General features: G+C 37.5%; 1 non-coding gene across 1 annotated transcript; it reads left to right on the top strand.

Annotated features, from left to right (window-relative positions):
- Positions 1-8755: 8755 nt before the first annotated feature.
- LOC128862642 (U4 spliceosomal RNA) lies at positions 8756-8880 on the top strand. The gene has a single exon (XR_008454524.1). It is a non-coding gene; the product is annotated as a U4 spliceosomal RNA (small nuclear RNA).
- The last annotated feature ends 1516 nt before the right edge of the window (positions 8881-10396 follow it).

The following is a 10396-nucleotide window of genomic DNA, read 5'->3' as shown; positions in this document are numbered from 1 at the left end:
ATTTGTTTAGAAGGCGATATTGCTCCGTAGTTGCTCACATTTCTATGATAATTTTGCTTCTAACCCTTTCTATCGTTCATCTCTTAGTGAGTAGAAAGTTCGAATTCTTCAAACAAAAAAGAAATTATTTTTGTCCATTCTTCAAATTAAATTTACACTACATTCCTGAGTTGCCAACGCGACTCTCTTGTATTGGATTTATAATTGTTTTCAAATTACAGGTAAACAAAAATTTAGTGTTATTTTATTTCTGTAAAAAGCCAGTTTTCTCCCAATACTTTTTTGCTGAAACTCTAGCTTTTCCAGTTTAAAGCGCACACACGAAGAAAAAAATCCGCACTTCAGCTGCCTATTAAATAGCTGTGTCCAAAAAAAGTGTCGAACCCGTTAAAAAAATGCTCAACTATGTAGCTGACATCCATAATTTGTCTGTTTGTTCAGCCTCCAATTGGAAACCTTGAACCGTAAAAATATTATTTTACACGAAAACAAAAACTTTTGCCCAACGAGTCAATACAAATTCATAAATAAACAAGTGGCGCAAATTTATTATAAAAAAATGGTATAAGAATGAACACGCACGTGCATGTGTGTGTAGCTGCATGAACGCTTAACGAATATGCGAATATATCCATGTGTAAGTGCACTTGATGTTGCTAGTATTCGTGCAGCGTAGCGCCCGGATATGGCAGAAATATAAATGCAGTTGTGCAACAAAACGCAATCTGTTCGACAGTGACTTTTGTAGATTTTTTTCACATTTCTACAATTATTCGCGCTGCCTTCCTCTTCGCTCACTACTCCCCCAGCGCTTATTGAACCTGACCTAAGCTCGGCGCGGACTGAGGTTGGCCACTTATATTGACATATTAATTCGTTACGCCATATTGGCCATCAGTCGCTAGGGGCTATTGTTGTTTTTACTGCTGCCCTATTCGTTTTTGGTAATTGTAATTGTTGTTGTCATGGCGTCGCGTTGCATTTCAGTGATTTAACAAGAGATTTCGTCATCGAAAAGCACTTTAAAAGGTCGAGGGAAGCGGGCGAATATTTTATTTTGGTAGTGTATTTGCAGTTGCAGTCGAATGTGACAGACTGTAAATTGAGCAGTTGTTGGTGAAAGAAAAATATTAAAATGTAATGTAAATAATAAAAATTGGCATATAATTCTTTTTGTCTATTAAATTAAGTCCGGTATACATAAAATAAAAATAATGGTTGGCTTATTTTTTACAAACATTGGAGCGGATGTTGAGAAAATTTAATAAATGCGGCGAAAATTTATGCTCAAATGGACTAGAATTTTTTAAACTATTTTACGAGTGATGATTAACCAATTATACCTTTTTCAAAGACGCTAAAGCTAGACTTTAAAGCAAACTAATAAAACCTTGCTCAAGTTACTATCCCCCACCTTCCCAAGCCGTAGAATAAAAATACAAGAAATATAAACCCAAAAATTGTATTGCATATCTCAATTAGCTAGAACGATTTAGCTGCTGATGATAAGGTATGCAAGCTAAGATACTTATTGGAAAAAGTACGAATTCATATTTTTCCACATTTTCAATATAATCTTCTTCAAGTGAAATACTCTTTCCGAATCGCATAAGTAATACCCAAATGCCATTGAAAAAATTATTTTTTTGATTTATTTTATTATTCAATGGCCGCTTTCGCCTCACTGTTGGCCGAAAACCGCTTTAAATTAAAAAAAAAGAAATTGCCACTGGAGCCTAGTACCATACAGTAGGACTGAAATGAAGCGGGTCGCTGGAGAGAAAAAACTTATGGTCATGCTAATCTATTATTGCGACAAACTCAGTTAATCTCGGTGCGAACTGACTACGTCGTCCCGATGGTAACGTTCAATAGGAATTTTGCCACACTCTTTCCATCTAAAAAAGAATGGAATAAGGGATTCTCTCTAAACAACTTCGATACCACGGTCTATACAGATGGCAGTAAAATGGATTGTGGTGTTGGAGCTGGTATATATTCTCATAGACTTGGAATTGAAAAATCTGTGCATCTCCCTAATACCAGCAGGGTCTTCCAGGCGGAAGTACTGGCAATTGGGGAAGCCTGTAGACTACTAATCGCAGATTTCTCTTTTAAGGGTAATATCGCTATTCTCTCGGATAGCCAAGCTGCAATCCAGGCGCTGGGTTCGGCTACAATAACCTCTAAAGCTGTGGAGCAAAGTAGGAATAGCCTCACCAGCCTGAGTGAAAACCATAAAGTTACCTTAATCTGGGGCCCGGGACATCGGAACATTGAAGGTAACGAAAAAGCAAATTAACTGGCAAGAGGAGGATCTGCCATGAGTAACGTTCTTGCAGAATCGCTATTCACACCATTAGGTGCAGTCAAGAGTACAATTTCCCAAAAATACCTCCGAATCGCGGATTTTAGATAGAGAGACCAGACGAAATGCAAAATTAGCAGAACGTTATGGCCCACCTACAACCTCAAGCAATCGTCGGCATTAATAAGAATGAAACGGCGGGACGCCTGGAGACTAACGGCAGTCATAACTGGCTTTTGGTCTATCGGAGAACAAGCAGCCAAAACGGGTATCCCTTACAATACAAACAACCGGAGAAAAAGGAGACAATCTTCCATTTCCTCGGTGAATGCCCTGCCCTATGGAAGGACAGAATGTTAACCCTGGGCCAACCGCTGTTCGAGAATCTCGAACAACTATCTGGCTTAGACGTTAACAACCTAATAAGGTTCCTTAACCGCACAGACTGGATCTAGTTATGCTGTAAATAACCATTAAACAAGTTGGTAACGAGGATGTGGCAACAAAATGGCGCGGAAGCGCTAGTTGGATTCTGGAAGAATCACCACTTTAACCAACCAACCAATCAGAACTGAGGGTTAATTTCTATTAATCCAGTAGCTTTTAATGCCTTTCATGTACTTCAGCTCTGTAAACGCGCGCATTATCTTGCTACGTCTCTTCTATATGACTGCCTAACGTGATTGACCCTTTAGATAGTAATTAAACTGTAGTAGCTTAAAGCTCCTCGGAATGGCGCGATCGACGTCTACACCGCACTAGAAGTGCTTAAGGGGGTAGTATGGTTAATTCGGTGTAAAACAAGCATATTTTTCGAAATTTTTTTTGTCGACACAGTTGATTTATTCAAAATTTTAAAATTACTTCATTATAAAGTCATATTTAAAGAATATTGTGTGAAATTTTCATTGATTTTTATGAAGAAATGAGTTGGTGGCAGCGAATCTTCGCGGACGTCTCATAAAAAAGTTTTATTGCGGTGTCCCTCAGAACTCATTACTGGATCAACTAAAATCAAAAAACCAAATTGATTTCATCAGCTAATAAAGTTTCGCAGGTAACAACGTCGAATTTTTTTTTTTTTTTTTTTTTTTTTAATTTTTTAAAGCGCTTTGAAGTCAAAACACCGAGTTTTCATAAAAAAAACTTGAAAACTTTGTTGTTTTAAAATATGACAAAATTAAAAAAAAAAAAAAACTCGACGTCATTACCTCGTGAATAAAGTAAAGAAACAAAAAAACCAAATTTGAAAAGAATCGGTGCAGTAGATATGAATCTACAGTGGACACCGACCGTAAAAAAGGCAAGTGTGAGAAAAACGCGTTTAAAGATTTGTGAAGATTTTTACAGCGTGAAATCCGGTTGGAGAGGTAGATACTTAATCCTTTGTGTCTTTGTCAATTTTAGTCTAATGCACTTCAAACTTTCACACAATAATCTCAAGATGTTATAGAATAATTTAAAAAAAAAAAAAAAAAAAAATGAAAAAAAAAAAAACCATACTACCCCTTTAAGGCCGGCGGGCCAATTAGATGTCCTAAATTCAGTAGTTTTCGCGAAGCGTTGTAGGATGAGAAAAAAAACAATTAGCCAAATGAAGTTTTGGGGATAGTTTAATATATATTTGAACTAAAAAAGAAAAATTTGTACAATCTCCAACAATATATTGTAAGCCGAGTTATCAATAGATTCCCAGAGCGCCTTGCCACTGAAGTATCCAACTTCTGTACAAGATACAACTTGCAATTTTCATCTGAAAACAAAAAAAAAAAGATTATTAATTTTGATGTAATTATCTTCGATGTGAACTAAGAAACACGTAAAATTCGGATTTTTGGGTAAGGTAGAAAAAAAAAGTGGTTTTTCAAGGAAAAAAAACTCTTCAACTGGGTAAAAAAGTCGCTTAAAAAGTTTTTGGATGTTTTCTAGTTCACATAGAAGATAATTACATCAAAATTAATAATCTTTTTTTTTTTTGTTTTCAGATGAAAATTGCAAGTTGTATCTTGTACAGAAGTTGGATACAGGCGCTCTGGGAATCTATTGATAACTCGGCTTACAATACCATATATTGTTGGAGATTGTACAAATTTTTTTTTTTAGTTCAAATATATATTAAACTATCCCCAAAACTTCATTTGGCTAATTGATTTTTTTCTCATCCTACAACGCTTCGCAAGAACTACTGAATTTAGGACATCTAATTGGCCCGCCGGCCTTAAAGGATTGCTACAACAAGAACAACAATAAATATTAGTATTACCAACCGCTCATTATGGCGACTTTAGCTAAGTAATCAGTTAATTCCCTCGCAATCGCAAAAAAATTTACCCATAATTGTCGATGACTGATTTTCGTGTTAAATTTCTTTAGTGGCCATATCCCCTTTTTTATTCATCGCACCGATACTAAAGTTTGGTGGAGATAGCTACTGAAAATGACGTCAGGATGTTTCACTTATGGAGTAACCCATCATATTTTATTGAACCTCAAGTGGTGATATTTATTTATTAAGAATATCGATAATTATGTACGTATGTGTGTAAATATTTTTCTAAAACGCCAACATACCTTTTTGGTAATTCATATTTTCATCAATTTAATGTTCAGTGCATCAGTGAAAAAATGTGACCATGGAAGATCACCAAAGTAGTAGATCACTTTTGCACTTTTACCAGCAGCAGAAAATAAGATTTCGGAAAATCACACACACACGCGCGTAATGAAAAAGTCCTTTGAGTAAAACGCACGTAAATTTGTTTGATCTGGAAAAAAGGAATAATAAGTGCTTAATATTATAATATAATTTCAATATCTAAATATTTTAATATTTTGTAATAAAAAAGAGAAAATATATATTTTTATATTTACTTAATTTACAAATGGTACAAAATTCTAAGCCCACATACAAATACATCTGTTCAATGAGACTTTTCTAATTTTTCCTTGACAGAGTAAGAAAAATGCTTATATTTGAAGGGTAATCTATTTTGTGAATATGAAAACTATTTTTTTAAATACAAGTTTTGTACACAATATTAATAATTGGCGCTTACGCCGGTTTGATGTGCATATCAAAATTTTTCCCTGAAAAGCTCGGTAAACACTCAGGAAACTGATTCCGAACAAATGATTCTTTAAGTATTTTTTTCCCCTGTTCACTCTTCTTGGAAGCACAGAGCGTCGACAAGACTCTTCCATCGTACACAGTTCTAGGCTGCTATTTTTGCACCGTCCCATGAGATGTCGGCATTTGCAAGTTTGCGCAGCATCGACCTTCTCCAAGTGTTTTTTGGTCGACCGCGACCTCTGCTTCCTTGCGAGTTCCAGACCAATGTGTGACCTATGCATCGCCACTTTCTGCGTTTAACTTGCCTGAGGATGGGTTCCTCATTCGTTAATCTCTACTGATGGTGTTTGGCCATAATATTCTACAGATGGTGCAGAGGCATTTATTGATAAAGGATTGTAGCTTCTAGTAGTTGATATAGATCAATGCAACAAATTGGTTCTCATACAGTACATAAGAGCGTGCTCACTGTTAAATAATAGCAACAATTGATTTTTCGAAACTTCGCAAATTTATTGATAATTTGATCGTCAATACTCAATGCAAATACCTCAGTAGCAAGTTCAATGTCCTGCATTGTCAATAATGGCGTGGCACCGTCAGGGCATACTTTCAACTAGTTTTTCTGCATATTCTACCGGAAAAGACCTCCAAATTTTCCGAATTCGTCGAGAAAGTTGATCTAAATTTCATGGCTTGCATCTGCGAAGCTGCATTTTCATCAGAACCCACACATTTTCTATGGGATTTGCATCCGGTGACTGAGGCTGATCAATCTAAAGTGACAACTACGTTTTGCGCCTTCCACTCGCTACACGCTCGACTCCGATGTTTCGAATTGTTGTCCTCTTGAAGGATCCAGCTTTCATTTTTCTGGACATACCATTGCTTGGCAGATGGTAACAAAGCCGTTTGATATATTTTATTCATTTTTTCGGCATTTAAATTTTCGGTAAATAAGATAAAAGTACCGAAACCTTTGTTTGAGAAGCACCCCCAAACATGGACCTTGGCGGGGTGTTTAACAGTCCGTTGAAGCATCCTACTAGTGGGGGTTGCCAAGGCGTGTTTGATGCTCGGAAATGCCCAGAAGGAGGATTCATCAGAAAAAATTACATTGCTCCAATCGCGGTCCAAGTTTTCCTTCGCCCATTGCACTCGTTTTTCAACGAGTTTTGCACTCAACATTGGTTTTTCCAAAGTACTGCGATATTTCAGTTTATTGGCAAGCAAGTGTCTACGAATCGTTCCGTAAGATATATCAAAACCTTTTACTTTCAATTTCACAACAGCTACACATAAAGTCAAAGTTGGATCTTTCGAGAACAATGCGAGAATCTTTTTTTCGTTTTTTTGAGACTTTGCTTGCACTTCCGCGATGAGGAGAATCATCAACGTTACCGACTTTTTTATAGCGAATTATCCACTTGCTAATGAACTGCTTCGACCTTCCCATATATTTCGCAGCAGCAGTTTGCGTTAATTTGGGTTCTTTTACATGCAAACATAGAAAAATTGCCTCAAACCGAGAGGCGTAAACAGCATTCATTTCGAAAAACTACTCAATTTAAGACTAAATTTGATAGACAGCTAACTTTTTACAAAAAGCATGAAGGGCTGAGGTGCCCTCTATGTCATAGAAAGAGAAACAGGACGCTCTGATTTCTTATCTACGTGTAACAGTGTCCACGCTCTTATGTAACAGACTGTACATTCGAACTTTGTTCCTTCATATGCCGAATCATCCTAGGAAAGGATGAAATCTGACCTTCCCTAAGAAACGAGTCCACCATAAACTGTTATTTTTGTTGTTGTATAGTATTACTAAAAAAAATGCATGAATAAACTGTGAACTCCTTTAAAGAAAATAAAGCTTTAATAAAGCAAACTCTACTTTCCTTCCGTTCTCAAATCCAACCAATCAGCATAATTAAAAACTCTAAAATTAGGGAGTTGCTTGCTATCTTTGTATAAATCAAACATTCCTAAGTTGTTACTTTAGCTGCCTTATCTGCCTACTTACACACTTTTGCACTGCATTTGCTTTACCTCCTCACCTTCTTCATCAACTTGTACCTGGCCTTATTTCATTTCCCGGCACACAAAGCGAGCATCTACCACCAAGTAAATTATTACGGTATCTGCATGCTTAAGCGCCAAAAAGCAAGCAGTAGAGTTGCGTGTGTTGGAAGGCAGAATAAATGCTTGGCAGCAAGACAGAAAATGCAATTGCAACGTCTTAACTAAGTCAAGACAAAAAGCCAAATAGACATTGAGTTGTACAAATTAAGAAGCTAAACAAGCACAACTTCTCAAATAAACTATGCTTTACAAAGTGCGATGAAAGAATTCCCGAGGCTTGCAAAGGGTTATGAATTTAATGTACCTACTTTATTAGGCGGAGTTGTGATGTGATAAGATTGAAAGAAAGAGCATGTCAATGTATCAAATGAATATTTCTATAGAGATATATGCATGTATATCTGTGCAAGTATGAACCTTTGATTATTTAAAAGAGTAATTGGTGCTGGTAAATAGTCAGTTGCACTTTGGTATTCTGATGCTGATTTACTTTCTTTAGAGAAATGATATCAATAAAAATGTTCTTATGGGGTTGCCAAATACATACATTAAAATTATTTGAAAGTGGCAGTGGATAGAATAGCTAAAGATCGATAGAAGAACTTTAGTTGGTATACTAACAGGACACTGCCTAGTTGACCCACGCGCTTACAAGCTAAATTTAATCATTAACGACGTTTGCAGGAAATGTCGCCGAGCCGGATACAAGAGAAGTCTTGGAGCGTCTCCTATGCTACTGTCCGGCGCTCTCGAAAACTAGACTATGCTACCTGGGTGCATACAGCTTTGAAAGGCTAGAATCTATCCCTGAACTGGAACTCGAGCGACTCCTAAAATTCACGAACAGTACGCGCACCTGATGCATATTTTCGCTAAATAGGACTCTGAGCTGATATCGCTATGGATCCAAGGTCTCTGCGCGGCTCCGACCTAGCCTGACCTACTTTTAAAAAGGGTTGCCACCTATATTATATTACTGTTTACAAAATAAAAATTAAAAAATAAATAATTGGCGAGTAAGGTGTTTGGCCGAGCTTCACCGCCCTTCGGTAGTGTTCATCTTGATGTTATTTCACAAATGGAGGGACATACAGTTTCAAGCCGACTCCGAACGATAAATGGTTTTGATGAGAAGCTCTTCCGTGACAGAAATACACTCGGAGATTTGCCATTGCCTGCAAATGGGCCACTACGATTAGACCACTTTTTATATAAACTGGTGTTTTATGCAAGGAGACTCGAACCTACGCCCTTCCGAATGTTAGTCACGCACTAACCCATTTGGCTACGGCGACCGCTTTGCGAAGAGGGGATATCGCAGGCAATGAGGTTCTACCGAGGTGCGATTATTGCTAGTTGAGTTTTCAAGTTAAATTTCGCTTTTTCCCTGATCTTAAATTCTTGGAGTTTTTGAGCTAAATTTCTGAGTGTATCGGTATCTGGCGTAGGACCCAGTCCGACCTTAAGCTCTACACTATAAGTATTAGGCATCCTTCTAATATCTATTGTTGGCTGTTCTAGCTAAATTTAGTTTCTCACTCCATTTGGCTTTTGATTGCGCTTTAGAATAGGATTAGTCCATCAAATGCGCTCGCCTTCTACATCCCCAGCTCCAAAAGACCTGCTCAATGCATGCTTGCTTTGCTACGACAACTGTCAAAAAATATGAAAGTTGACCGAATTTTAGCTTCACTCACTTGAAGCGTTTTACAGTTGCGAATCTCTTAATTCCTGTCCTCCCTGATGTGTCTCTTCAAAACGCTTCCAACGGTCACGATCCTTCGTGATGGCTTTAAATTGTTTGGATGATTACCTTGCAGCCTTAAGTTCTTTTTCGAAAGCTCTGCTTTAAGTGCTAAGGGGTCGTCTTTTCTACGCCCTTGCGAGTTCCAATCGAGTACATACCTGGTTCTGTGAGATCCTTTCGAAGAGTATGACCAATCCACCTCCACTTTCTCTGCTTTATTTCAGTCTGAAGGGGTAACAGCTTACAAATCGTCCAAAGCTCTCTGTTGTTGATTGTTCTGGGTCACCAAATACGCAATAAATGTCTTAAATATTTGTTGACAAAAACTTGCAGCTTATTTGCGAGCAAGTCTGTTATGAGCCAGATCTCCCAGCCATACAAAAGAACCGATTTTAAATCTGAGTTGAAAATACGCAGATTTAGTTGTGTGAAATTCAATGGATAATTTCATGTCTTGTTCAGCCGAGCAAACGTGCTACAAGTTTTTACGATTCTGCTTTGTATGTCGTCTGCTGCACCTCCATGCCTAAAAATTACACTTCCCAAGTGAAATTGTTGATGTTTCGAATAGCTCAACGTTATATTTGGCCATGTCTTGTCAGCCTTTGACGTTTCAATTTCATTCGACGCTTTATTTTTTCCTTTTCGAAGTTTCTATTGGGCCGCAGACGTTTTCAAAGTATAGGAAAGCATAACAAAGCAAGTAAGGCCACCAGAACAGGCCGCCATTGTGCCAGCTCTTTAAGTTTCTCTTGCTAAAAAAACATGGAGCTATTTCTGTCACTTCTTGCATTCATTCCATACACAAAATCGCGTGCTTCAATCCCACTGGCTGAGGAAATTATTGGTTCTAACACTCAGTAGATGCCTTCGTTTCTCAATTTTCAACTTCGGTGTTTAGCTCGACACCACCGAGTGAAGTCGGCTTAATGTCACAGTCGCAACCGCCAGATTCATTAGCATCTGGTTTTAAGCATGAAAAAGCAATAAACCAACCAAAGCCACACAAACGGAATTCAAATAAATGTAAACAAAAGCGGAGAAGTGTAGGTAACTCGTCAACGAAGAGCTTCGAGTAGCGTTGACGGCTGCAGTGTTGCATATCCAACAAAATATATGCATACATATGCACACACATCAGAAGTTATACAAATAAGTCTTGTTACTGAAAATGCTTTCAACAACTGAT

This window comes from Anastrepha ludens, chromosome 4, assembly GCF_028408465.1.
Source record: "Anastrepha ludens isolate Willacy chromosome 4, idAnaLude1.1, whole genome shotgun sequence".
In the NCBI taxonomy this organism is placed as follows: domain Eukaryota; kingdom Metazoa; phylum Arthropoda; class Insecta; order Diptera; family Tephritidae; genus Anastrepha; species Anastrepha ludens.
Note: the sequence above shows the minus strand (reverse complement) of the source record. Positions and strands in the feature narration are given on the sequence as shown.